The 25,986-nt window shown below is 46.2% G+C and overlaps 1 long non-coding RNA gene across 1 annotated transcript; it reads left to right on the plus strand.

Moving 5' to 3' along the window:
* The first annotated feature begins 24,103 nt into the window (after nucleotides 1–24,103).
* Nucleotides 24,104–25,683, plus strand: LOC125547867. Its single transcript, XR_007300815.1, has 3 exons — nucleotides 24,104–24,195; nucleotides 24,293–24,407; nucleotides 25,328–25,683. It is a non-coding gene; the product is annotated as an uncharacterized LOC125547867 (long non-coding RNA).
* Nucleotides 25,684–25,986: the final 303 nt, after the last annotated feature.

Below are 25,986 nucleotides of genomic sequence, written 5' to 3' on the forward strand. Positions count from 1 at the left end.
TTACATTGCAGCCACAGGACAAGTCGTCAGTACGGTACTTACGGTCGAGCGAGAAGAAGAAGGGAAAACCTTCAAAGTTTAGCGCCCAGTATATTATATTTCTGAAGTCTTAACCCCATCGAAGCAAAGATATCCTCACTATCAGAAGCTTGTATACGGGATTTATATGACCATAAAGAAAGTTGCTCACTACTTCTCTGCCATTACAGTCGTCAGCGACGCTCCATTGTCAGAGATCCTACATAACAGGGATGCAACTGGTCGAGTGGCAAAATGGGCGATTGAATTCCTTCCCCTAGATATCAAGTTTGAGGCAAAGAAAGCTATCAAGTCCCAGGCAATCGCAGATTTCGTGGCCGAGTGGATTGAACAGCAGCTGCCGACTCAGGTTCACTCGGATCATTGGACTATGTTCTTCGACGGCTCCAAGATGCTGAATGGTTCCGGTGTCGGAGTGGTGTTGGTCTCCCCCAGAGGAGATAAACTCAGATATGTTCTTCAAATCCACTTTGATTCCTCCAATAACGAGGCAGAATACGAAGCACTTTTATATGGGTTGCGCATGGCCATTTCACTCGGCGTTCGTCGCCTCATGGTCTATGGTGACTCAGATTTGATGGTTAATCAGGTGATGAAGGAATGGGACGTCAGAAGTCCAGCCATGACTGGTTATTGCAATGTAGTGAGAAAGCTGGAGAAGAAATTCGAGGGGTTAGAGCTTCATCACGTACCCCGACTGAAAAATCAAGCAGCTGATGATTTGGCAAAAATAGGTTCCAAAAGAGAAGCCATTCCCAGCAATGTGTTTTTGGAACACATCCACACACCATCAGTTCAGGAGGATCCCTTCACTGAAGAAGCCCCGCAGCCGAAAAGTGCCACGGATCCGACTGAAGTTGAAATTCCAGCTGTGGTCGACCTGATCACGGAAGTCTTGGCCATCACTCCCGTCTGGACAGTACCGTACATCGCGTACATCCTAAGGAAAGAACTCCCAGAGGACGAAGAAGAGGCTCGACAGATCGTCCGTCGATCCAAGGCCTTTACAGTCATAAAAGGACAGTTATATAGAGAAAGCGCGACTGGGGTCAGCCAGAAGTGTATTACACCAGAAGAAGGTCAGATGATCCTTGATGATATCCACTCGGGGACCTGCGGTCATCATGCGTCCTCTCGGACCATTGTGGCTAAAGCATACCGAGCGGGATTCTACTGGCTAAGAGCCAATGAAATGGCAAAAGAGATAGTCGACAAGTGTGAAGGATGTCAGTATTACTCCAATATGTCGCACAAGCCCGCGTCAGCCCTGAAAAACATTCCACTCGTCTGGCCCTTCGCTGTTTGGGGGCTGGACATGGTTGGACCACTGAGAACGGGCAGGAGCGGCTTCACTCATGTGCTAGTAGCAGTCGACAAGTTCACCAAATGGATTGAAGCCAAGCCTATCAAGAATCTTGACGCTTGCACTGCTATCAGTTTTGTTTGAGGGTTGATATTCACATATGGAGTTCCGCACAACATCATCACTGACAATGGGTCAAACTTCGATTCTGACAAATTCAGGGCCTTTTGCGCCTCTCAGGGTACCCGAGTCGACTATGCTTCGGTCGCTCACCCTCAGTCGAATGGGCAAGCAGAAAGGGCAAACGGCCTGATTCTCAAAGGACTGAAACCCCGGTTGATGTGCGATCTGAAGCACGCATCAGGTGCATGGGTCGACGAGCTTCCATCAGTCCTTTGGGGATTGAGTACAACCCCGAACCAATCGACCGGAAGAACCCCATTCTTTCTGGTCTGCGGAGCCGAGGCAGTCTTGCCGAGTGACCTGCTTCACAACGCTCCCCGAGTCGAGCTCCACTCTGAAGATGAAGCAGAACAAGCCCGGAAGGATGCAGTCGACCTCCTGGAAGAAGAAAGAGAAATGGCCATGATCCGATCGACCATCTATCAGCAAGACTTGCGTCGATTCTGTGCCAAAAACGTGAAGAGTCGAGCCTTCCAAGAAGGAGACTTAGTCCTCCGAGTGGATCAGCAGAAACTACACAAACTCGCTCCTACTTGGGAAGGCCCCTTCATAGTCACTAGAGTCCTCCACAATGGAGCATACCACCTCTACAATGTCGATCGCCAGATTGATGAGCCGCGAGCCTGGAATGCGGAGCTCCTCCGCCCTTTTATACTTGAATTCTCATTCGGACGAGATGTAATAAGAAAAACTCCTGTAGTTTATTTATCAAAGGCAAGAGCATTATAATTTTCCCAGTGATTATTATTGTTTTTGTTTGCGTAAGAAATCCCCCAGTGGGTGGCTTAGCTGCGAATCCGCTTTGCCTAAGTTTGTAAAAACAATTTCCTACCGAGTGGCGAGCCAGCCTCCCACTCGGGGGCTTAGCTGCGAATCCGTTTCGCCTAAGTGTTCAAAAATCCTACCGAGTGGAGAGCAACCCTCCCGCTCGGAGGCTTAGCTGCAGTCCAGTACTCGCCCAAGTTCTCTCACTTGGAGACTTAGCTACAGCCCGGCACTCGCCTAAGTTTGAAAAAAATCCTACCGAGTGGAGAGCAATCCTCCCACTCGGGGGCTTAGCTGCAGTCCAGTACTCGCCTAAGTTCTCTCACTTGGAGACTTAGCTGCAGTCCGACACTCGCCTAAGTTTGAAAAATCCTACCGAGTGGAGAGCAATCCTCCCACTCGGGGACTTAGCTGCAGTCCAGTACTCGCCTAAGTTCTCCCACTTGGAGACTTAGCTGCAGTCCGGCACTCGCCTAAGTTTGAAAAAATCCTACCGAGTGGACAGCAATCCTCCCACTCGGGGGCTTAGCTGCAGTCCAGTACTCGCCTAAGTTCTCTCACTTGGAGACTTAGCTGCAGTCCGACACTCGCCTAAGTTTGAAAAATCCTACCGAGTGGAGAGCAATCCTCCCACTCGGGGACTTAGCTGCAGTCCAGTACTCGCCTAAGTTCTCCCACTTGGAGACTTAGCTGCAGTCCGGCACTCGCCTAAGTTTGAAAAAATCCTACCGAGTGGACAGCAATCCTCCCACTCGGGGGCTTAGCTGCAGTCCAGTACTCGCCTAAGTTCTCTCACTTGGAGACTTAGCTGCAGTCCGGCACTCGCCTAAGTTTGAAAAAATCCTACCGAGTGGACAGCAATCCTCCCACTCGGGGGCTTAGCTGCAGTCCAGTACTCGCCTAAGTTCTCTCACTTGGAGACTTAGCTGCAGTCCGACACTCGCCTAAGTTTGAAAAAATCCTACTGAGTGGAGAGCAATCCTCCCACTCGGGGGCTTAGCTGCAGTCCAATACTCGCCTAAGTTCTCTCACTTGGAGACTTAGCTGCAGTCCGGCACTCGCCTAAGTTTGAAAAAATCCTACCGAGTGGAGAGCAATCCTCCCACTTGGGGGGCTTAGCTGCAGTCTAGTACTCGCCTAAGTTCTCTCACTTAGAGACTTAGCTGCAGTCCGGCGCTCGCCTAAGTTTGAAAAAATCCTACCGAGTGGAGAGCAATCCTCCCACTCGGGGGCTTAGCTGCAGTCCAGTACTCGCCTAAGTATCTGAAAATCCTACCAAGTGGTGAGCCGGCCTCCCACTTGGAGGCTTAGCTGCAGTCCAGAACTCTCCTTAGTACGAAACACATCTCAATCATCAAGGACGACGAGGGGCAGGTCGACTGCCACCTTCTCCTGGGGAGCTTCGCCACAAATACAATGCACGCTTCATCCCGCTCTACAGTAACAAGGTGCGGGTCGACTGCCACCTTCTCCTGGAGAGCTTCGCCACAAATACAATGTGCGCTCCGTCCCGCTCTGCAGTAACAAGGTGTGGGTCGACCGCCGCTTTCCCCTGGAGAGCTTTGCCACAAACACGATGCGCACTCCGTCGCCGACCCGCAAGGGTGACAAGACATGGGTCGACTGCTTCCCTCTCCTTCGGAGCTGCGCTGCGAATACAAAAGTTGTCTCGAATGAAGAATGGGTTCACTCAGCAGGAGATTCATGAAGATATTCAACGATAAACCAAGTTCAGATAAATCCTAAAGGTTCCGGATCACAGATCGAAGTACTCGGGCATGCAGCCCGAAATAGTTTAACGGTTACAAAAACCACTCGGCATTCCGAGGCAAATTTAAGGTGGGACATAAGAGTTTGTTCACTCTGCGGGAGGAGGGCTGGCAGGCTCGACGAACTCATCCAGGTCGACACCGTCGGCTATCCGAGTGGCTGCAGCGATGAAAGTCTCCATAAAGGTTCGGAAGTCATGTTTCTGGGTATTGGCGACCTTGATTGCTGCCAGTTTGTCTTGTCGCACCTCCTTGCAGTGGACACAAACCAAAGACAGAGCCACGTCAGCGCCACACCGAGCAGCAGACTTCTTCCACTCCTGCACTCGATCAGGGATTTCGTTAAGTCGAGTCATCAGGGACTCAAGATCATTATGGGGCGTGGTCTCTGGCCAAAGTGCCGGGTCGATCCGCAACATGGCGACCTTCAGTCGAGCCAAGTAGTCCACGACACCATCGATGCGGGATTCCAGTCGGAGCAGATTCATGGCAGTTTCATCTTTTACAGGAGAATTGATTGGGTCCAAGCCTGGCTCAATCCGCCCAGTCTCCTCCTTGAAGTTCTGGCAAAATTCTGCATTCACAAGGATAAGTCAATTTTCATACACTGAGTCGACATAAAAAAACATCAGTCGGAACTAAATGTGCACCTTCAAGCTTGATGAACAACTTCTTGGCAAGGCTCCTCAGATAGCTCTCCAGATCGTCCCTTCTGCGAGCGATGCCTTCCATCTTCTTGCCCAGGTTGAGGTTATCCTTCTTCCACCGTGTACACTCCCTGTTGGCTTCGTTCAGAGCAGATTTCAGCTTGGTATTCTCTTCTTCCAACTGGCCGACCGAAGCCAGTTTCTGTTCAGCCAGAGCGGTCCTGTCGTCAGCCTCCTTACGAGCAGCAGCCAAATCCTAATCCTTCTTCGCCAGAGCTTCTCTCAGTTTTTCTGCAAAGAAATGATGATTGATTCAGAAATAGCAGAAGGGTACTCAAGCCTAAAACTGGCCAGTCGAGAAACTCGTCTTACCAGTGGCGCCGTCTATGACCTTTTGCAGCTCTGTCCTGGCCAGCTCCAAGTCAAGGTTCTGTTGAATCTGCTGCTTCTCCAAATCAGCAAAGCGAGCTCCAAGATCACAAGATTTCTGAAATCAAAGGGGAGAAATTATTTCACAGCAAAAAACGACAAAGACATTAAGTACTAAGACTACGGTCGACTGCCCGCAGTCCACCATAGTCTCGGGGACTACACCCAGTGGGTGCACTTTGTGTGCCCCCACTGGTTCTGATCCCACTCGACCGGCCCGCCGGAGTCGAGTCCAAAAAAAAAGAGAGAGAGAAAGTAGAACTCAGACTACAGTCGACTGCTAGCAGTCCACCGTAGTCTCGGGGACTACACCCAGTGGGTGCACTCAGCGTGCCCCCACCGGTTCTGATCCCACTTGACCAGATCGAGTGGAAGAAACAAACTACCAATTCGGTTTTCACTCGACAAAATACAAAGACTACAGTCGACTGCCAGCAGTCCACCTTAGTCTCGGGGACTACACCCAGTGGGTGCACTCAGCGTGCCCCCACTAGTCCAAAAATTCAATCGACGCACCCAGTGGGTGTACAGATGCAAAGATTTTCGGAAAGAGTCTTCAGATAGCCGACTAACCTGAATGTTGCTTTGGAGAGCCGAGCTGGCATCATAGGCGGCTTGGCTGGCGTCCCGCACCGTCTTCATCTTCTCCATCATAATGCCCGCTTGGCGTATGGCTTCCCTAGCAGCATTCACCTCGTCCTCTGGGACATGATGAGTCGCAAAAACTGAAGGCGGGTCGACATGGGCCTGAGCAGTCGACGAAGAAGGCAAGGCACTTGACAGTGGCACGACGAAGGTAACAGAACCCCGATTGACGTCACCAGTGTCCTGAACGACTGGTTCCGCCCTCGGCGTCGACTGTAGCGCCTCGCTTGCAGGAGCTCGCCTATTCTTCCTCGTCAAAGGCCTCTCGGGCTCTTCATCATCATCAGGGAGGTCAATAATGTTGGGAGCTGTGCAAAGTTCAATTGCCAAAATCACGTCACCCATCGATGCACATTGCAGTTGAATCGACCGAACAAAGACAGTATGGCAGAAATCATACCCAGATTAGAAGTGACCGCATCCTCCATCACCTCATCATCGTCCCTGTAAGCTGAGGTCCCGAAGGTGGCAGCGCTGACAGTTCCAAAGTTCGTCAAGTTAGAACAAGAAAAACAAATAGCGCGGAGCGTCGAGTGAATACAAAGAGAGACACTCACGCGGAAGCGACGTGGATATCAATCTTGATCTTCGGCAACGCCATCGGAGTCTTCGGCTCTGCAACTTTGGGGTGCTTTGGCGCCTTCTCATTCGGGGTTGGGGAAGAGATCCGAGGATGCTTCGAAGACTGACCAGCCTGAGCAGTTGCCTTGTCGCGGGCACTCGGCCGTTCTTGGTCAAGCTTGGATCGCTTCTCCCTGTGAGGGGGCGACTCGACTTCTTCTCCATCGCTTGAGTCATCGCTTCCTCCATCCTCTTCACCGTTGGAAGTCCACTCGCCACTGTCGCCGCCACTTGCCTCACCTTCCAGAGCTTGCTCTTGCTCCCCGTTGGGCATCGAATACATTTCAATAATTGCCTGAAAGAAAGCAGAGAGAACAAAGTCAGTCGACGCAGTCTAGGCAGCTGCGCGAGTGAATTCAGATTACAAGCAAAAACTTAGAATCATACCTTCTCTGGTGCATTAGACTGGTCGAATGGACGGACTCTCCTGGCTCCCCTGGGGTTGTCCTTGTTCCCGGTAATGCCTGACAGCCACTTCTCCAGGGTGTCATCGTCGACCTCCTCAAAGTGGATCCGAGTGGAGTCTTCAAGACCCGAATACATCCACATCGGATGGTCTCGGGCTTGAAGAGGCTGGATGCGCCGCTGAAGGAAGACCTCCAAGAGATCCATACCGGTGACCCCGTCACGGATAAGCTGGACCACTCGATCGACCAGCACCCTCACCTGCGCCTTCTCCTCCGGGAGCACCCTCAAGGGGGATGGTTTCCTCACTCGGTCCATGGTAAAGGGAGGGAGGCCAGTCGACTGTCCTGGTGTCGACTGGTCTTTACAATAAAACCAGGTCGACTGCCATCCGCGAACTGAGTCGGGAAGAATCATGGCCGGAAAGGAGCTTTTTCCTCTCATCTGGATACCAAGACCCCCACACATCTGGATCACTTGGGTCCTCTCGTCACTTGGATTAGCCTTTTTCACTGTCTGGGAGCGACAAGTGAAAATATGCTTGAAAAGACCCAGTGAGGCCGGCAACCCAGGAAATTCTCACACAAAGAAATGAAAGCGGCGAGATAAACGATTGTGTTGGGAGTAAAATGGTGGAGTTGTGCCCCAAAGAAGTTTAGGAATCCTCGAAAGAAAGGGCGAGGAGGCAAGGAAAATCCAAGGTCGACGTGGGTGGCAAGAAGAACGCGCTCACCCTCCCGGGGTTGCGGCTCGGATTCCTTCCCCGGAAGCCGTGCCGAGTCGTAGGGGATCAGCGCTCCCTCGGCCAGGTCTTCGAGGTCTTCTTGGGAGATCTTCGAGTGGATCCAGTCGCCCTGGATCCAGCCCTTCGGCAGGCCGGTTTGCGAGGAGGATCCGCCCCGACCGGTCGCCTTCCCCTTCAACCTCGCCATCGCCTTCTTTGCCCGCTCCAGAGCCGCCGTCTTCTCCTTCCCCATCGTCGCCGGCGAGACGCGTACGGAACGGCGACGCGAGAGCGAGAGTGGGCACAGCGGAGGAGCATGAAGAGGAGAAGAGATAATGGGGACGCACTGTTCGGGAGACCTCGGTCCAACGCCTTATATGAGGCCGCTTCCGCGTGGCTGACTGGTAGGCCCGGGTGGTTTTGTCAAATCCCGTAACGATCGCGCACGCTATACGTGGCAAAAAAGGTGGCGCGGGGATCGAGGCGACTCCGCTCTATCCCATCCGATTACTGCGGCCACCCCCGTCCCGCGCGCTTCCCAAAATTCGGATCCCGCAAAATCTGCGGGCAGCAAACAACTTGTCAGACCAAAGACCTCCTCCGCACCGTCACTCGGAGCCTTACAAGTAAATAAACTCACTCGACGAAAACCAAGAATGGATCAAGGCGACTGAAAAGGAAGTTGCTGTCATCACTCAGGTCCGTTGATCCAAAACAAGATATGCTCATGGCATGAAAAACGAGTCGGAGAAGTTCTCAACTCCTTCCCCACTCAAACCTCGACCCATTCGGGGGCTAATGATGAAGCTATGTACCCAGGGTAGGGTCATGGACCTGTCCTAACTGCCCTACCCAAGGACATCTCTAGAAGAAATCACCTTTCATTCGACTTGGAGGTGTTACACTCGACAGACTCGAAGACACTCGACCAAGAAGCAATCACTCGACCAAGATCCAACCACTCGACGGCCAGGAGACCTAAAATCACTCCGCACGCTAACGGTCGGTCATTAAGTAGCTTTTATGGTCATCATAGCACTTTATTACTAGTGTTACCAGTAACGCCCTGCCTTAATGTACATTGAACCCTTCGTAACGTGGGCTGGCCGGGGTCCTGGCGCACTCTATATAAGCCACCCCCTCCTCCGAGACAAGTAGTCGTGTCAATGGCATCCGTGGTAGCCATTTTGGTGGCACATGGACATCACGTTCTGGAATAAAGTAAGTCTCGCAATCAACTTGGGAAGATGAGTTAGGTTGCCTTCAATTTTCTATCTAGGTAGCAGCAACAAATTCATGAATCTACCGCTTGTTGCCTTTATTATTGTGATCTATGCGCTAGTAGAAAAATGGTCAAACGTGAAGCACATTAGTGCCGGTTTGAATTTGAGCCGGCACTAATGTGTACATTAGTGCCGGTTCCAACGGCTAGCCGGGCCGCTCTCATTAGTACCGGTTCGTGGCGAACCTTTAGCACCGGTTCATGCCACGAACTGGTACTAAAGTGAGTGGTGGCAGGATGTTGTCAGTCCGGGGCCCCTCCAGCACCTTTAGTACCGGGTCGTATCACGAACCGGTACTAAAGGTCGTCCTACATAGACCCTTCGTCCACCCGAGCTCGCTTTGTTCTTCCCCTTTCCCCTCTCCTCTCTGTTCTTTTCCCTCTTCCTCTCAAGCTCATCACACATTTTGCCCAAGATTTGAAGGCCCCCATCCATTCAAATGATCACAAAGGTTAGCAACTCTTTCCTTTCATCTCTCATTGCTAGATTAGCTCGTGCAATGCTTTATATAGTGATTGATTTTTGAGTTTAGTAATTTGGGAGGAATTATATATATGTGCTAGTATTTGATTTATATGCAATCTGAGGTCAAAAATAACACTTAGTTTTGCATATGTAGGTGTGGTTTACTTAGTACCTTCTAAATCTCCGTCGTAACCACCGTCGATCGCTCGCAACGTCCCGTCGCCGGCACCACCTTGTGGTGAGCCTCTTGTTCATGAAGTTTTATATAAAAAAAATGATGTTTGTGTGATTTATATAGTTACTCGTATAATTATCTTACCCATACGTTGTTTGTTATGCATAGTGCCATGGTTTTGATATCCGTCCCCGTCGGCCCTCGTCCGGGTTATGATTCGGATGTGGTATATTCTCTTTTAAAACTATTCATTGCATTTCGTGTTTATGACAAATTATGCCCATCAAGTTGACATAGATATTTGTATGTAGGAGGTAGTTGAACCCGAAATTCCAACCGACCCTATTGTCGAGAGGTTAAATTTAGTTGAAAGAGAAAACGAGGATTTGAAGGAAAAATTGAAAAGAATTGAGGGGGAGAAGATGGAATTGGAGTTGCATGTTGCCGATGTCATCGATGATCACAAGATTAATATGGAGAAAATGCGCTTGAAGATTAGAAAGATTAGAAAATATGCCATTCATAGTGAGGCTTGGTATCATTATGCTGTTGGATCAATTGTTACCTTAGTTGCGATCTTGATCGCATTTGTTGTTGCATTTAAATTCTTTAGCTAGAGAGTTATTTGTTTGTTGCATTGAAGTGTTGTATGCTCTTTATGTATGAACTTTATGTATGAACTTTATGTATTGTATTAATTTGATGTTTTCGGTGCTGTGTATTGAAGATGACCCGGCAATGGATGTACGATGACCGATGCTCTCCCGAGTTCATTAATGGCGTGCGTACTTTTCTGCTTGCGGCTGAGGCAAACAAGCGAGCGGATGGTTTTATGCATTGTCCTTGTGCTGACTGTAAGAATGGTCGCAATTACTCTACGTCAAGAACCATTCACGTCCACCTGTTTGAGTCCGGTTTCATGCCCCACTATATTGTTTGGACCAAGCATGGAGAAAGAGGGGTTATGATGGAAGACAATGAAGAAGAAGAGGACGACGACAGCTATCCTGGCCATGGGTTCCCTGAATACGATGATACAACAATGAGGGAAGAAGCTGAGCCGGTAATGCGGGAAGAAGCTGAGCCGGCAATGTGGGAAGAAGCTGAAGAAGAGGCATCGGATGATCCCGTTGATGATCTAGGTCGGGCCATTGCCGATGCAAAGAGAAACTACGCAAGTGATTTGGAGAAGAAGTTGCAGCGCATGTTAGAGGATCACAAAAAATTGTTGTACCCGAATTGCGAAGGTGACAAGAAAAAGCTGGGCACCACACTGGAATTGCTGCAATGGAAGGCAGAGAATGGTGTATCTGACAAGGGATTTGGAAAGTTGCTGGTAATGATAAAGGATATGCTTCCAAAGGACAACGAATTGCCCGAGCAAAGAAGGCTGTCTGCCCTCTAGAGTTAGAGGTGCAGAAGATACATGCATGCCCTAATGATTGCATCCTCTACCGCCGTGAGTACGAGGATTTGAACGCTTGCCTGGTATGCGGTACATTGCGCTATAAGATCTGCCGCGATGACCCTGGTGATGTCGAGGGCGAGCGCCCCAGGAAGAAGATTCCTGCCAAGGTGATCTAGTATGCTCCTATAATACCACGGTTGAAACGTTTGTTCCAAAACAAAGAGCATGCCAAGGCGATGCGATGGCACAGAGAAGACCGTAAGAAAGACGGAAAGTTGAGAGTACCCGCTGACGGGTCACAGTGGAGAAAAATCGAAAGAAAGTACGGGAAGGAGTTTGCAGATGACACAAGGAACGTATGGTTTGGTCTAAGCGCAGATGGCATTAATCGTTTTGGGGAGCAGAGCAGCAACCATAGCACCTGGCCTGTGACTCTATGTTTGTATAACCTTCCTCCTTGGTTGTGCATGAAGCGGAAGTTCATTATGATGCCAGTGCTCATCCAAGGCCCTAAGCAACCCGGCAACGACATTGATGTGTACCTAAGGCCATTAGTTGAAGAACTCTTACAACTGTGGAATGGAACAGGTGTACGTGCGTGGGATGAGCACATGGGGGAAGAATTTGACCTAAAGGCGTTGCTGTTCGTGACCATCAATGATTGGCCTGCTCTCAGTAACCTTTCAGGACAGACAAACAAGGGATACCGCACATGCACGCACTGTTTGGACGATACCGACAGTATATATTTGGCTAATTGTAAGAAGAATGTGTACCTGGGACATCGTCGATTTCTTCCGAGCAGGCATCCCGTAAGAAAGAAAGGCAAGCATTTCAAAGATGAGGCGGATCACCGGACGAAGCCTCGCCACCGTACTGGTGCTGATGTACATGATATGGTCAAGGATTTGAAGGTGGTATTTGGAAATGGTCCTGGTGGACAACCTGTTCCGAATGACGCTGACGGACGCGCACCCATGTGGAAGAAGAAATCTATATTTTGGGACCTGCCCTATTGGAAAGACCTAGAGGTCCGCTCCGCAATCGACGTGATGCACGTGAAGAAGAATCTTTGTGTGACCCTGCTTGGCTTCTTGGGCGTGTATGGGAAGACAAAAGATACACCTGAGGCACGGGAGGACCAGCAACGTATGCACGAAAAAGACGGCATACATCAAGGTCATGCAAGCTACGCTCTTACCAAAGAAGAGAAGGAAATCTTCTTTGAATGCCTGCTTAGTATTAAGGTACCGTCTGGCTTCTCGTCGAATATAAAGGGAATAATAAACATGGCAGAGAAAAAGTTCCAGAACCTAAAGTCTCATGACTGCCATGTGATTATGACGCAACTGCTTCCGGTTGCATTGAGGGGGCTTCTACCGAAAAACGTTCGATTAGCCATTGTGAAGCTATGTGCATTTCTCAATGCAATCTCTCAGAAGGTAATCGATCCAGAAATCATACCAAGGTTAGAGAATGATTTGGTGCAATGTCTTGTCAGTTTCGAGTTGGTGTTCCCACCATCCTTCTTCAACATCATGACGCACGTCCTAGTTCACCTATGCAAAGAGATTAACGTTTTGGGTCCTGTATTTCTACACAATATGTTCCCCTTTGAGAGGTTCATGGGAGTCTTAAAGAAATATGTTCATAACCGTGCTAGGCCAGAAGGAAGCATCTCCAAGGGCCATGAAAATGAGGAGGTCATTGTGTTTTGTATTGACTTTATTCCTGACCTTAAGCCGATTGGTGTTCCTGAATCGCGGCATAAGGGCAGACTGGATGGAAAAGGCACGCTAGGAGGGGAACAAATAATATGTATGGACGGACATTCTCTCACTGAAGCACACTACACAGTTCTACAGAATTCCGGCTTGGTGGCTCCGTATATGGATGAACACAAGAATTTGCTACGCTCCAAACACCCGGAGCAGTCTGATGACTGGATTACACGTGAACAAACCAGGAGTTTCGCCAGCTGGTTGCAGACATGTACCATGCATGACACCTCTATTGAAGATTACCTGTACTTGCTGTCCCAGTTACCATCTTCGAATATAATGACTTTCAAAGGGTACGAGATAAATGGTAATACATTTTACACGATCGCCCAAGATAAGAAGAGCACCAACCAAAACAGTGGTGTTCGCTTTGATGCAGAAACCAAGACAAGAAAGGAAACGTATTATGGTTATATACAGGACATATGGGAACTTGACTATCGACGGGGTTTGAAGGTCCCTTTGTTTCGGTGCAAATGGGTCAATATGACACGAGGCGGGGTAACGGAAGACCCGCAGTACGGAATGACAATAGTGGATCTCAAAAATCTTGCGTATGCAGACGAACCATTCGTCCTAGACAATGATGTGGCACAGGTTTTCTATGTGAAGGACATGTCTACCAAGCCAAGAAAAAGAAAAGATAAGGAAGGGAATGCATCGTACGATGAGCCAAAGCGGCACATAGTTCTTTCTGGGAAGAGAAACATCATGGGAGTGGATGACAAGACAGACATGTCAGAAGATTATGAAAAGTTTAATGAAATTGCTCCATTCACAGTGAATATTGACCCGAGCATCCCGTTAAATGATGACGATTTTCCATGGTTACGGCGCAAAGGGACACACGCGAAGAAAAAGTTTCACACCCAAAGTTTTGGGATGTGATCGGCTTCACTATAATCACTTTCTTCTGTGTTTCACACCCATGAGGGAATCTCTGTAATAGTTAGGGTAGTTATGTGTTTTGGCATTTGAAACGCGAAGAAATTTTATGTGCAAACAAATTCTTTCATGCCTTTACTGATTTTTTAAGCTAAATGACCCTGAAATTGAAAAGCATTTCAAATGAACTCAGAAAAGATTGAAAGTTGGCATGGTATCATAATTTCACCCACATAGCATGTGCAAAAAATTAGAGAGGGTTACTGCAAAAACTGGATGCACTTCGTGTACTAAATGGACAATCTCTTTCGAAGTATCAGAGTTTCGGACGAAAACTCATCCGTTACAAAAGGAATTTCATTTTTTTAAATAACCTAAGCATTACCAAATTGAATATAATGATAAAACACACTAATATTAAACATAAGAAAAAAGAATCACTGAAAAATCTATTCTCAAAGTTAAGTTATTCACAAACTAGTGATTCACACAAATTTCAAATAAATCAAAATTTAAACTATTCAAATTTGTAAACTACCGGTACTAACAGAAAGTTTGTAATTTTTTGTACCTAAAGCAAAAATATTCACAAAGAAACTCTAAATACAGCAAAAAAACAACTCAAAAAAAAATAAATAAAGCAAAAAAAAGAAGAAAAAAAGCCCACCTACTACGCCACAGCGGCCTGCATACGACTAGAAACCCAACCTGTTGTTGGGCCAGGATGCAGGCCCGCAAAGGCCCAGTAGGCCCACAGGGCAGCACAGAACATTTAGGCCCAGTAGGCCTGCTTTGGAGAGGAGCTCGAGGGAGCTACCGCACTGGGGCTTATAAACCAGTGCGGACACCCCTCGACTAGCGAGGTGGGACTAAATATTTCGCACCGCACCTGCGCTAGCGCACCCCCTTTAGTGCCGGGTGGTAGCACCAACCGGTACTAAAGGGGGGGCCTTTAGTATCGGTTGGAGCCACCACCCGACACTAAAGGGGGTGCGGTTCCCGCCGCTTGGCCTGGCCAAAACAGGCCTTTAGTACCGGTTGGTGGCTTCAACCGGTACTAAAGGTCCATCCTATATAACTAAACACTTCAAAAATTTCAGTTTCTCCTCTGCTTCTTCTCCTCTGCCCCGTCGCCCGCCGCCCCCGTCTCCATAACCCTCGTCGCCGCCCCCGTCCCCGTCGTCGCCGCCCCGTCGTTCCCGTCCCCGTCGTCACCGCCGCGCTGTCCCGGCCTGTCCCGTGTCATCCCCGTCCTCGTCATCGCCGCCCCATCCCCATTGTCGCCGCCCCGGCCCATCCCTGTCGTCGCCGCCCCGTCCCTGTCCCCGTCGTCGGCATCCCCATCGTCGCCGCGCCCGTCGCCGTCCCCGTCGCCGCCCCCCGGCGCCTCTCGCCTCGCCGGTGAGCACACACACACATAGTTAGTTATAGAAATGTCAGAAATGTTATAGAAATGTTAGAATTGTTCGAAATTTTTCTGTTTTTTAGTTATAGAAATAGTTATAAAATAGTTAGAATAGTTAGAATTCTTTTTGTTTTTTAGTTATAGAAATAGTTAGAATTGTTAGAAATTTTTCTGTTTTTTAGTTATAGAAATAGTTATAAAAAAGTTAGAAATTTTTCTGTTTTTTAGTTATAGAAATATTAGAAATGTTATACAAATGTTAGTTATATATATAGAAATGTTATAATTTTTTTCTTCTGTTTTTTAGTTATAGAAATATTAGAAATGTTATAGCAATGTTAGTTATATAGCATTGTTAGAAATGTTATAGGAATGTTAGTTATATAGAAATATTAGAAATTTTAGTTATCACAATCCAATCATTAAAAAAATGTTACTTTTTGCGGGCATATAGCTAGTATTTGTTCTGGACGATGCCCGGCCCGCATCCTCGCCGTCGACCCGTCCGCGACGACGTCCGGCTGACCCATGTCCGGGACTGGGCTCCGCCGGGCTGGCACTGGGAGGTGATGCCTGGAGGGGCGCGCCGCTTGATGAGGAACCCGGCCCCGGGTCCTGTCGTCGACCCTGATCTCGTTTGGTGGCGTTCGCGTGGGCCAGTTTCGGTGCGGAGGGAGCCGGCCCCGCCGTAGGAGGTACGTCGCCATATCAGGGAGGAGGACGAGCACGTCCATCGCTACATGGTTGCGTTAGAGGGCGGCAGGTTCTCCAATACCTGGCAGTTTCTTCAGGGATCTCACTTCAGCTATGATCCTGTGAGGGTTCCTTCTCTTTGGGTGTCCACCGCCCGCGCCGAAGGAACCGCGAGTGTCCTAGATTCTTCTGTAGTATTCGATCTTTATTAGCTACCTAGCTAGTGATGTACTCGATATATAATATTCGAGACGATGTATTCGAGATTATATATTATTCGAGACGATGTATTTGAGATTATATCTATTATTCGAGACGATGTATTCGAGATTATATCTATTATTCGAGACGATGTATTCGAGATTATATCTATTATTCGAGACGACGTATTCGAGATTATATTCGATGATGCTTATTATGTACTATGATTGATTCAGTTTTTCCTTATTAATTGATTGCATCCATGCATTGTAATTTGAATATATTTCTTTTGGATTAGTTAAACAAAACCTATGGCGGACAATACCGGTAGAGAGGGAGAAGAGGCCCTGTTCAATATCATACGCAATCCTCGCGGGCCAGATGATGATCAGAATGAAGAAGATTATGACGGCTCCGAATATCTAAACAAGACCGGGGAGGGTGATATGATATTCGATCGCGACGACCGAATTGATGAAGTCGTGAACTATGAATATGACGAAGAAAATGTTGATCTTGAAACAACAAAGACCGGCAAGGTATATATATTTATATAAGCAGGCATCTGGTGATCATCACATGTTTTAAATGACTTGAAGATATATTAACGAATCGATCTTTCTTCTTTCAGCCATCCGGATCGAGCAAATCTTCAGGCAACAGGACGAAACGAGGCCCGAACAAAAAGTTGAAGGAGGGCGTAAAGTACAATATCGAGGCAATCAAACCTAATGGCGAACCATTCACGCCTAAGAAGATTGCGGACAAGTTCGTTCGTCAGTGCGGAATTCTTGTGAAGGACCTACTCCCGATCTCCCTTCAAGAATGGAGAGAGCCATCAAAGCCACGTCCAGGAGTTACTTTTGTCGACGACAGACAAAAACATTTTCTTTGGGAAACGCTCATGAAACATTTCACCCTACCAGATCATTTCACAAAAGTAGATGTGGACAAAGTCAAGGACCATGCTCTTAGGAAGATGGCAGTTGCATTCAAGAGCCATAAGATTCATGAATGGGCCAAGTACGTCAATGGAGGAAGGAAGACTCCAGTATTCGAGGGAGTACTAGAGAAGCAAAGTGCTCATTGGGACGATTTTGTGAAATTCAAGGATTCGGAATTATCTAAGGAACGGTCAAGAATAAACAAGGCCAATGCCGCAAAAAAGGATAAGTTCCATAAGCTGGGGCCAGGTGGCTATGCGGTGGGATTGCCTAAGTGGGATAAGTCTGAGAAAGAGATGCTGGATGCAGGTGTCACTCCAGAAATATTGAGCTGGCCCCCAGGTGCAGGACTTGGTTCTATGCGCATGGGGGGGAGTTGGACCCGAAGACAGGCAAAGTTTCCAAGAAGGCATGTCTGGACGGAGCCGAAGATAAGCTACTTGTTGCAATAGAAGAGGCTCGATCCGGGTTGTTCAAGCCCAACAGAGAGAACGACGAGCTTACGCGTGCCCTGGGAAATCCTGAACACCCGGGAAGAACACGAGGCATGGGCGCTATTCCGTGGTATGAGGGGTTTTCGGACTGGAACGCCGACTACAGAACCCGTGCGAGAAAGAAGATTGCAGAGGAGAAGAAGAGGAAGATGGAGGAGGAGTAGAGGAAGCTAGACTATGAACGCCTTCAAGGCCTAGAATCAGCGCACGCGGACTTGGCAATCAAATTCCAGCGGTAGCAGGAGTAGATCGACTCACTTAGCTAGCAAAGGGGGTCTCAGCAGCTAGCGGATGATCCACCAATGGATAGCACCGTCCCATCCATGCCGAGAAGCAGCGTGGGTTTCGCCCCGGGCGACGCATTGCTGGATAGCTACCCAGTGGATGACATCATGGAGAACACTAACTGCGAGCTACACTTCAAAATGAAGAACATATCCATGAAGGTGGAGGACGCCCTTGCTTTTACAAATCCCCCCGAGGCAACCTTCCATTGCAACCCGATTCCAGCGGGCTATGGTCGTGTATTGGTTGATGAGGTGGTGGACCAATATTCGGGGCTAGAGCTTGACATTCCTGGAGGTGACGATGAGCACACACTAGGAGAGGCCAACCATCGTATCATCCTATGGAGAAAGGATTGCATCATCTTTCGAAGTCCACCGACACCGCCTCATCCGACTCCTCGTCGCAGTCCGCCACCGAGTCAGTAGACTCCCGCTCCTCCAAGTCCACCAACGCGTCAGGCCACTCCTCCTCCAAGTCCGGCACAGCTTCATGCCACTCCTCCTCCAAGTCCGGCAAAGAGTCAGGCCACTCCTCCTCCAAGTCCGGCACAGCTTTAGGCCACTCCTCCTCCAAGTCTGGCATAGCTTCAGGCCACTCCTCCTCCTCCAACTCAGCCACGTCAGCCGTGTTCGCCGCCTCAGCAATCACGGAAGAGAGACGCCTCAGCTATGGTGCGTAGCGGTACAAGTCGAGGTAGTACTGCAGGTACAGGCGGAGGCAAGCGATTTCAATATGGTCCAAGAAGCCTCGCGCCTCTTCCGCAGAGGCCTTACGACAAGTCCGAGGAGGAAAATGTAGCCATATCGAAGGCCGAGGTGGAAGCAAATTTTGCACCGAAACCGCCACCGCCGCCAAGGGAGAAAGTGCCTGTGGAAAAGATTGACCACTTCATTCGTATGACTAGACCACCAGCTCCCAAGCCTGTTGACTCAGACTATGAGCGCCACATCAAGAAGTTAAATCGAGCACGTCTACAAAAAGAGGCGAGCTCGAGCTCGAGCAAATCAGCTGGCAAAAGGAGCAGTAAAACCGTTCCCCAGCTGGGAGAACAGGCGGCGCAATCAATCCCCCCGCTTGTTGTGCCAACAACACATGAGAGTAGGCGCGTCCAATATTATTGTGGGTAAACCGTTAACGTTCCCGGGCTGGGCGATGTCGTAATAACCGAGGAACATATTGCGCAGGCTGAATCGATCGGGATCACTGTTAGACAACTCCTCGATATCGAGCCCAGGTCTCCGACTAGAGAGGAGGAAATAAAACGGAAATATGCCCGGGGCCAACCTTTGGTCGAGCCAGAGGAGGTCAATAAGCTCCCAACGAGAATGTATGCATTGCATCAATGGTACATGGACATTACCAAGATTTCCAATCGAGAGTCCCTCATGGTGAATGTCAACGAGGAGCATTACTACCATAAGAAAGCTGTGACCGTTGAGTATTCAGAACTTTTTCAGCTATACAATAAAGACGCACTCGACAAATCTATCGTCAGTTGCTATTGTCTGTAAGTGATTTCTTTCTGTAATTTAAGTCTCAAGCTAGCTGATCATTTTGATCAATAATTACCTGTAATTATCCTCACTATATTCTTTTCTGTGGTATTATGCAGGATGAAGATTTATGAAATGAAAAAAGGTGGACGCTATGGCATTGGGTTCGTTGACCCAAATAACATTAATGAATACACATGGAAAATAGATCCATATCATGCAAAATGTGTAGAGGAAAGCATGCTACAGTTCTTCAAGGAACTCAAATACAATGAAGATATACTACTTCTTTACAACTTCCAGTGAGTCACACTGTCTTGTACTACAAATTCTGTTTTTCCCTACTAGCTATAGCTACATGTTTTTGCTTACATATGCCCGCTTAATTAAGACATGCAAACATGTGTGCATGCAGATTTCACTGGATCTTGTTAATCATTAAAGTTGATCAAGGAACAGTTGAAGTACTAGACTCGCTACTTAAGAAAGCAAGTGACTACAACATCATGAAGGGGATAGTCAACAGGTAATTTCAGTCATTATTAACTATATCTCGGCCTATTTAATTAGTTCATCATTTCCTGATAACAACTATTTAATAACCCATTTATTCATTTTCTTTGTCGGCGGGCAGGGCTTGGGCAAAGTTCATCAGGGTCACTCCAGGCCCATGGAAACAAAGTCTGAAATGGTATCGACCCAAGGTAAGTAATTAAGTAGTACTACCTAGCTGCCATCTCTTTAATACTCATGCTTGATTAATTATTATCTGATCAAAATTCCATTCTCGTAAAGGCCCTGAAGCAGGCGCCGGGGAATGATCTATGTGCATACTACGTTTGTGAGAACATTCGCATGATGGCGTCCGAAAGGAGCAAATCTCAAAGACAGGAGTGGGTACGATATCGATTGTCAGAATACTATTCACAAATTTTACACCATTATCGATATCTAGTCACACAACTAATACACATGCATATTGATCTCCTTCTTAACAGTTCAAAGAGGTGCGGGACAAGCTCCTAGCACAGGACCGCATAGAAGCAATTCAAGAGGAAATAGCGGGATTTTTGCTCGACCAGGTCATAGATCCCAAAGGAGAATACTATTACCCGCTACCGCCCCCATGAACCACTTCCAATTGTTATCATGCTCCGAAGGCACCAATTAGCTAGGCTAATGCCACTGGCTCCGAAGGCACCAATTAGGAGAAATTGTATATATATATACATGTGTGTATATATGTGTGAATTAATTAATGGTGGTTGTGAGACATTCGATGATATATATATATATATTATGATCGGTTCTACTAGAAATTCTATTTATATATATGCATAACGTGTACAATATGTAGTATCATAAAATACCAGCAAACGAAAAATAATTAAATGGAAAACACAAAATTAAATGAAAAAGAAATCATAAACCCAACCCCCCCCCCCCAACATTTTAATACCGGTTGGTGACACCAACCGGTACTAAAGGGCTCCCTGCCCCCGAAGCTGACTCGTGCCACGTGGTTGCCCTTTAGCACCGGTTCGTGCTGAACCGGTACTAAAGGGGGGGGGGGAGGGCTTTAGTGCCTACATTTTAGCGCCGGTTACCAAACCGGCACTAAAGGGCCTTACGAACCGGTGCTATTGCCCGGTTCTGCACTAGTGATGCAAAAAGTAAATTTTGCTTGAAGATTGCAGCACACACAGATTGCTTGGCAGACTAAAATAAGTAGGAGCTTCTGATTGGACCCTTCAAGCCATAGTGTTGTTAATATATTAGTTATTATATTATGTTACTAGAGTATTAGAATAACTTCTTGATATATGTGTTTATATGATTTCTGACATTTACTGCAATAATATTGATGGTCAGGCACTATACTGTGCAAAAAAATTATGTTTTTCTTTTCGTAGTTGAAGCAATTTTCCTGTACCAATAGTGTGACACTACACTACTCTTCATTTTTACAGGCCATGGAACAATAAATAACTTGGCAACGGATACACTGTGGTCTACAATTGTACTGTAATTATGTGTGCACTTTGAATCTATTGGATGTTTGAATGTATTGTTAATCGACAACTACTGATGCAAAGGTATGTTCTATTTGTAATACGAAATGATTCTTATTTGTACCTCCATCAGTCCTCACATTTTCTATTTGTAATATGAAATGATTCTTATTTGTACCTCCAGCACTCTTCTATCGCTTCTTTTAGAACTAATGACATAAAAATGTGGTCTGGAGTCTCGTCATGTTTGAACAAAGTTGGTCAGAATGATATAGTTGTTTTCTTCAAGTTCATTATATTAATTTTTCCAGTATATAGATTATTTATTTGTTCACACAATACATGGCAGGAGATGTGTGTCGAGAGGCACATGAATACGCACGTGGTCTGTTTTTCAGCATGGTAGTCTAAAAAACTGTGGTATTCTCAGAACACGTAGAAAATGCTTTGCTATCAAACAGGGCAAGTGCAGATTTCCTTGAATATAGTTTATTTTACAATTGTGTTGCCAACATGCTTCCATTGTTTTATCACCATAAAATAGTTCTAGGTGCACATATAAAATTTAGTGGCGTGTATGGGTGATTGTAGTGCAGTTTTGTTGATCTGCTTGCATTTTCAGCATTATAGTGTTGATATACTATCTCAATAAAACAGTGTATACGTATAATATGTACAAGTTACATTCAAGCTATGGCAGTGTGCCTGGCTAAGATGAACTGGTAATCTTCTGCTAGCTGAAAAAAACTTTTTTCGTCTTTACATGTGTTTCTTGTTGAAACTCTTTTTCGTCTTTGCATGTGTTTCTTGCCGAAGCTTGTGATTTTCAAGTTATGGTAGTACATATGTCTACCCACTTGCATGACTTCCGATTACCCTTATTTTGCTCCTCCTTAGCCTTGTTCTGTTAGTGCAGTTCTTTTAAATAGCAGGGACAGAGTCCCAGAAAACATGCCTGATTGCTTTTCTTAGTGGTGCACTTGCAAGTATATGTGGTAGTTTCTGTTAGTTTCTCAAGCTTTTCTACAAGGTTAATAATGTCACCAACAATTTTTTCCTTAACTGATCAATATCTTAGAAGTTGTCACTCATTAGTTTTCTTTTCCTTATCCGATCTCTAGCGAGTAGAGTGATTTATTTTCGCAATACCTAATTCTGATCATAGGTAATGACAGATTTGTTTTCATTAAATGAGATTCTTGTTTTGTGTTGATTTTGCAAAATTTCTGTAGCTACATATTTGCTCAATCCAATAGACAGATTTTGCAAGATTTCGAAATTATTGTGTTTCAAAATTGTTATACTAATTCCTCAATGCTCTGTTCAAGGCTTTGTTCTTTATCCAAAAGACAGATTTTACTCAACCTTCAGTATAATATTTGCTTTGTTCTTATACTGATTCCTCGATGCTCTGTTCATGGCTTTGTTCTTATTTCTGAAGCTATATATTTGCTCTATCCAAAAGACGGATTTTACTCAATCTTTTGCCTTTTAGAAAAAGGGAGATGCCATTTAGACCTTACTCTGTCAAACTTGATCTTCAACTTGCCGCTACTGTTTCTAAGCATTTTCCCAAAAACTGTTGCATTTGCTTTAGAGAATGAGCTCACCTTATTCAGAAGATATGCAAGTAAAAAATTAGAAATTGAACAATTAGTTCCGCTCTTAAATTTTGCCCAACAGTCCAAATTATCCAATAAATCATGTGTTAGCAGGGTCAAATTATAGAAGTTGAGTCACTTGTTCTAAATTACCCAATCCAACTTATTGATGTTAATAATATGCTTTGTGTTAGACTGTTAGTCAAATTGTCGAAAGCCGTAGCTGGGTCGAGGAGCCGGCCTCCGCCTTTGGCCATTACGTGAGAAGCAACACCGGCGCTGGCCGTTCCGTGTGCAGAGTGCGTGAGTTAGTGATTTAATTCCATCCTTTCCATCTCATGATGTGATTTTTTCTTTAGGATGAATTAGTAACTTTGTGTGGAGGTGGCAGCACTACCTGCTGGTTGGTGTAATGCCGTGCTTGACAGGGTGATCTACAATTCCGAGTTTGTTTAATGGCTTAATGTCTAAGCACTCAATCCCTTATTCTGTTGTGTTGCTACCAACTTGGTTTGCAAGGAACAAAGCTTCATCTGTGTACATCAAGATTGCTAATTGCCATCTGAAGGTTGGTTTTGTTATCTGAGTCATCAGTTTTGTCATCTTGATCAACGATGCAATTTCAGTGAGGATATGTTTACGTTGCTTATTACTGTGCTTGACAGGGTGATAGTAAGCATGAAGATGCCTAAGCTTATGAGGAAGCTGCAAACTGCGACCAAAAATTCTCACTTCAGGGTATTTCTTTTTACAATTTACTGCGCATGATACATATCCTTCGCCATTAACATTCTTTTCCTCTCAGGTACTCTCTCTCGATCTCGATCTCGATCTCAGAGAGGAAACGAGGCAGCCACGGCCTCCTGCCCCCCTTCTCTCTCCCTCTCTCCCGTGCCTCCACGCTGCCTCCGTACTCCCACGCTGCACACCGCTGCTGCTCCCCAACCACGGCGCTGTGATGGTGCTTGCTCGCCTGGTAGCCGCCTCGTCTCGCCCGATCTTGATATCGTCCGGGGCGGCGCCGGCACCGCTCCACCGCGTCGTTGCCTCCTCTGCATCATGAGAAGCGCCACCATTGCCTCCACCCTCACTGGGCAAGGAGCTCGAGGTGTTTGGGGGTTCGTGTTTCCTACTAAGGCCAAAACACTATTGGAGGTGTGTGTGCAGCTCTAATTTGCTGACATCCTTCTTTCTTTTACCGCTGACTGCATCTGTCAAATGAACTGTGTGGGTGCTTTCAGATAAGGATACTGGTTTTGTAGATTTAGTATGATTCTGGACATACTCTGAAACTAAAATGTACTAGATCTGTACCCCTGTACCTCTGGACATACTTTGGAACTAAATTATACTACTATGCAAGGTTGTTTCTAATGACAGTAAACTGCATAATGATGTTTCAAATTATTTTGCGCAAGGTTGTTTCTAATGACTTGTCCATTTGCTTATTTCCTTGTTCAGTTTGAAACCAGTCGTTTGGAGCAGATCAGCTCAAAAGGATCCTTTGTACCATTTGCAGACTACCTATCTCCCTCTGGTAATTCGTTTCTGCTACATGAATCTTGATGTACAATTCCCATTTCACTTACTAGGAACAACCATTCAACTTAGCTGATAATGAAGGAGATTGACAGGCCTGGAGTCTCGCTCGCCTCTGTTTTCCCCCTATGGACACACACGAGACTCAGATCTTGGCTCGTCGTAGAGGAATCGATAGCAAGAATCAACCAGAGAAAGGATGCACACAAGGTACTCGATGGTTTTCCCCCAGCACTAGCTTTGTGTTGAGTTCGTTTTTGTATTTTTCTGTTTATGACTGAAACGAGGAGAAGCTACACATTGTTGTTCTCCTTTACGGCCTCACGCATACACACAGTGCACATCCAGGTCGTGCAGTACACCATGACCCTCTCACCTTTGCCCATGCCTGTTATACGTGTGCAAAGCATGCCAATAGTGCCCAGCACAGGAGCTGCACCCATGCTACATGCCCTGCTTTATTTGTTACAGTTTTACACAAGTGGAAACCCCAAGCTAAATTATAGAGAACAAGAATAACTCACAGTCAGAGATCAGATTGAATGAGAACTGGTGCTATAATTGATTCTTTTGCAAGGAGGGGTTTCAGTGTTCAAACATAATGCATTTCCATTTTCAGCTTGACCAAACTTGTATGCGGAGTAAAAGGAAAAGGTGGGGGTATAATGACATATCTGTGATTACATGGTCAAAATATAGGCCTAGGATATTTGAATGTTTCCATATAAATGTAATCCTCTACCCGCAAAATAATAATATAAATGTAGTCCTCTTATATCTCGTAGCTTCCTGTTACCAGGATTGATAGCTATCGTATTTCATTTCGTTGTTTAGTAATGAATTGTTGTGATGCATTTTTTACTTTAATCCTTGCTACTTTTAAAGCACCCTTCTTGCGCAGATCATTTTGTATAGATGTATAATGGCATGCCCGTGATTGCTCTGTAAAAACCCGTCCTAGGATATATGAATACTTCCATATAAACATATGCCTCTTCTATTTTGTAGCTTCTCATTCTAAGGAACGATTTATATCATATTTCATTATGTTGTTTGGTAAATAAATTTGCTTTCTGATTCTTTTTTGTTAAGTATCCAAGTAAGAGTCTGATTAGTGGCGGTGATTTCAGAGCTCGAGGCAGAGATGGCGGAGCTCGGGTGAGCTCGAGACTATGGATCCAGGGCTTGAGTGCTCACGGGATGGAGGTGCTCAGGATGGAGGCAAGGGAGGGTGCCCTGTGGGAAGTGATTTATGTGCACTTTGATCAGGTTTTTTATAACTGATGGCATCTTACATTGTTGTCTTTTACCGATTAACTGGTTAACTCTTTTCCTAAATGGTCTTAGATTTCTGCTTTCTATTTGCGCCAGTTTCTTTTTACAAGAGATGAGATCTTACACAATATATTTTTGCCTTGGTTGATCTAATTAAAATTTTCCTTCAGCACGTGCATATGATGTTAATTTAAAGCTATTTGGAAGTACATATCCATGGGCGAAAAAATATTATCATGTATTTTGTCTGTCATTTTGCTTGTGTTGATGTAGTTTATTGAGCTTTTTCACACGTCATGATATTATCCCTTAATTTCTACTACTAGGCTGCTTTGACATTTAAAATTCATTGTACAAACATTATTTACCTAATTTATGGAAACAATAAATTTGTAGCTCAGGTCAACTAGGAGATGATGTAAACCAAGTAGCTCACCGGTTTAAGATGGTATATTCTGTATTTTCGTTGCTTTATGGAAGGACAAAAGATGTTAGATATGCATGCTACTACAGT

Source organism: Triticum urartu, chromosome 3, assembly GCF_003073215.2.
Source record: "Triticum urartu cultivar G1812 chromosome 3, Tu2.1, whole genome shotgun sequence".
NCBI lineage: Eukaryota > Viridiplantae > Streptophyta > Magnoliopsida > Poales > Poaceae > Triticum > Triticum urartu.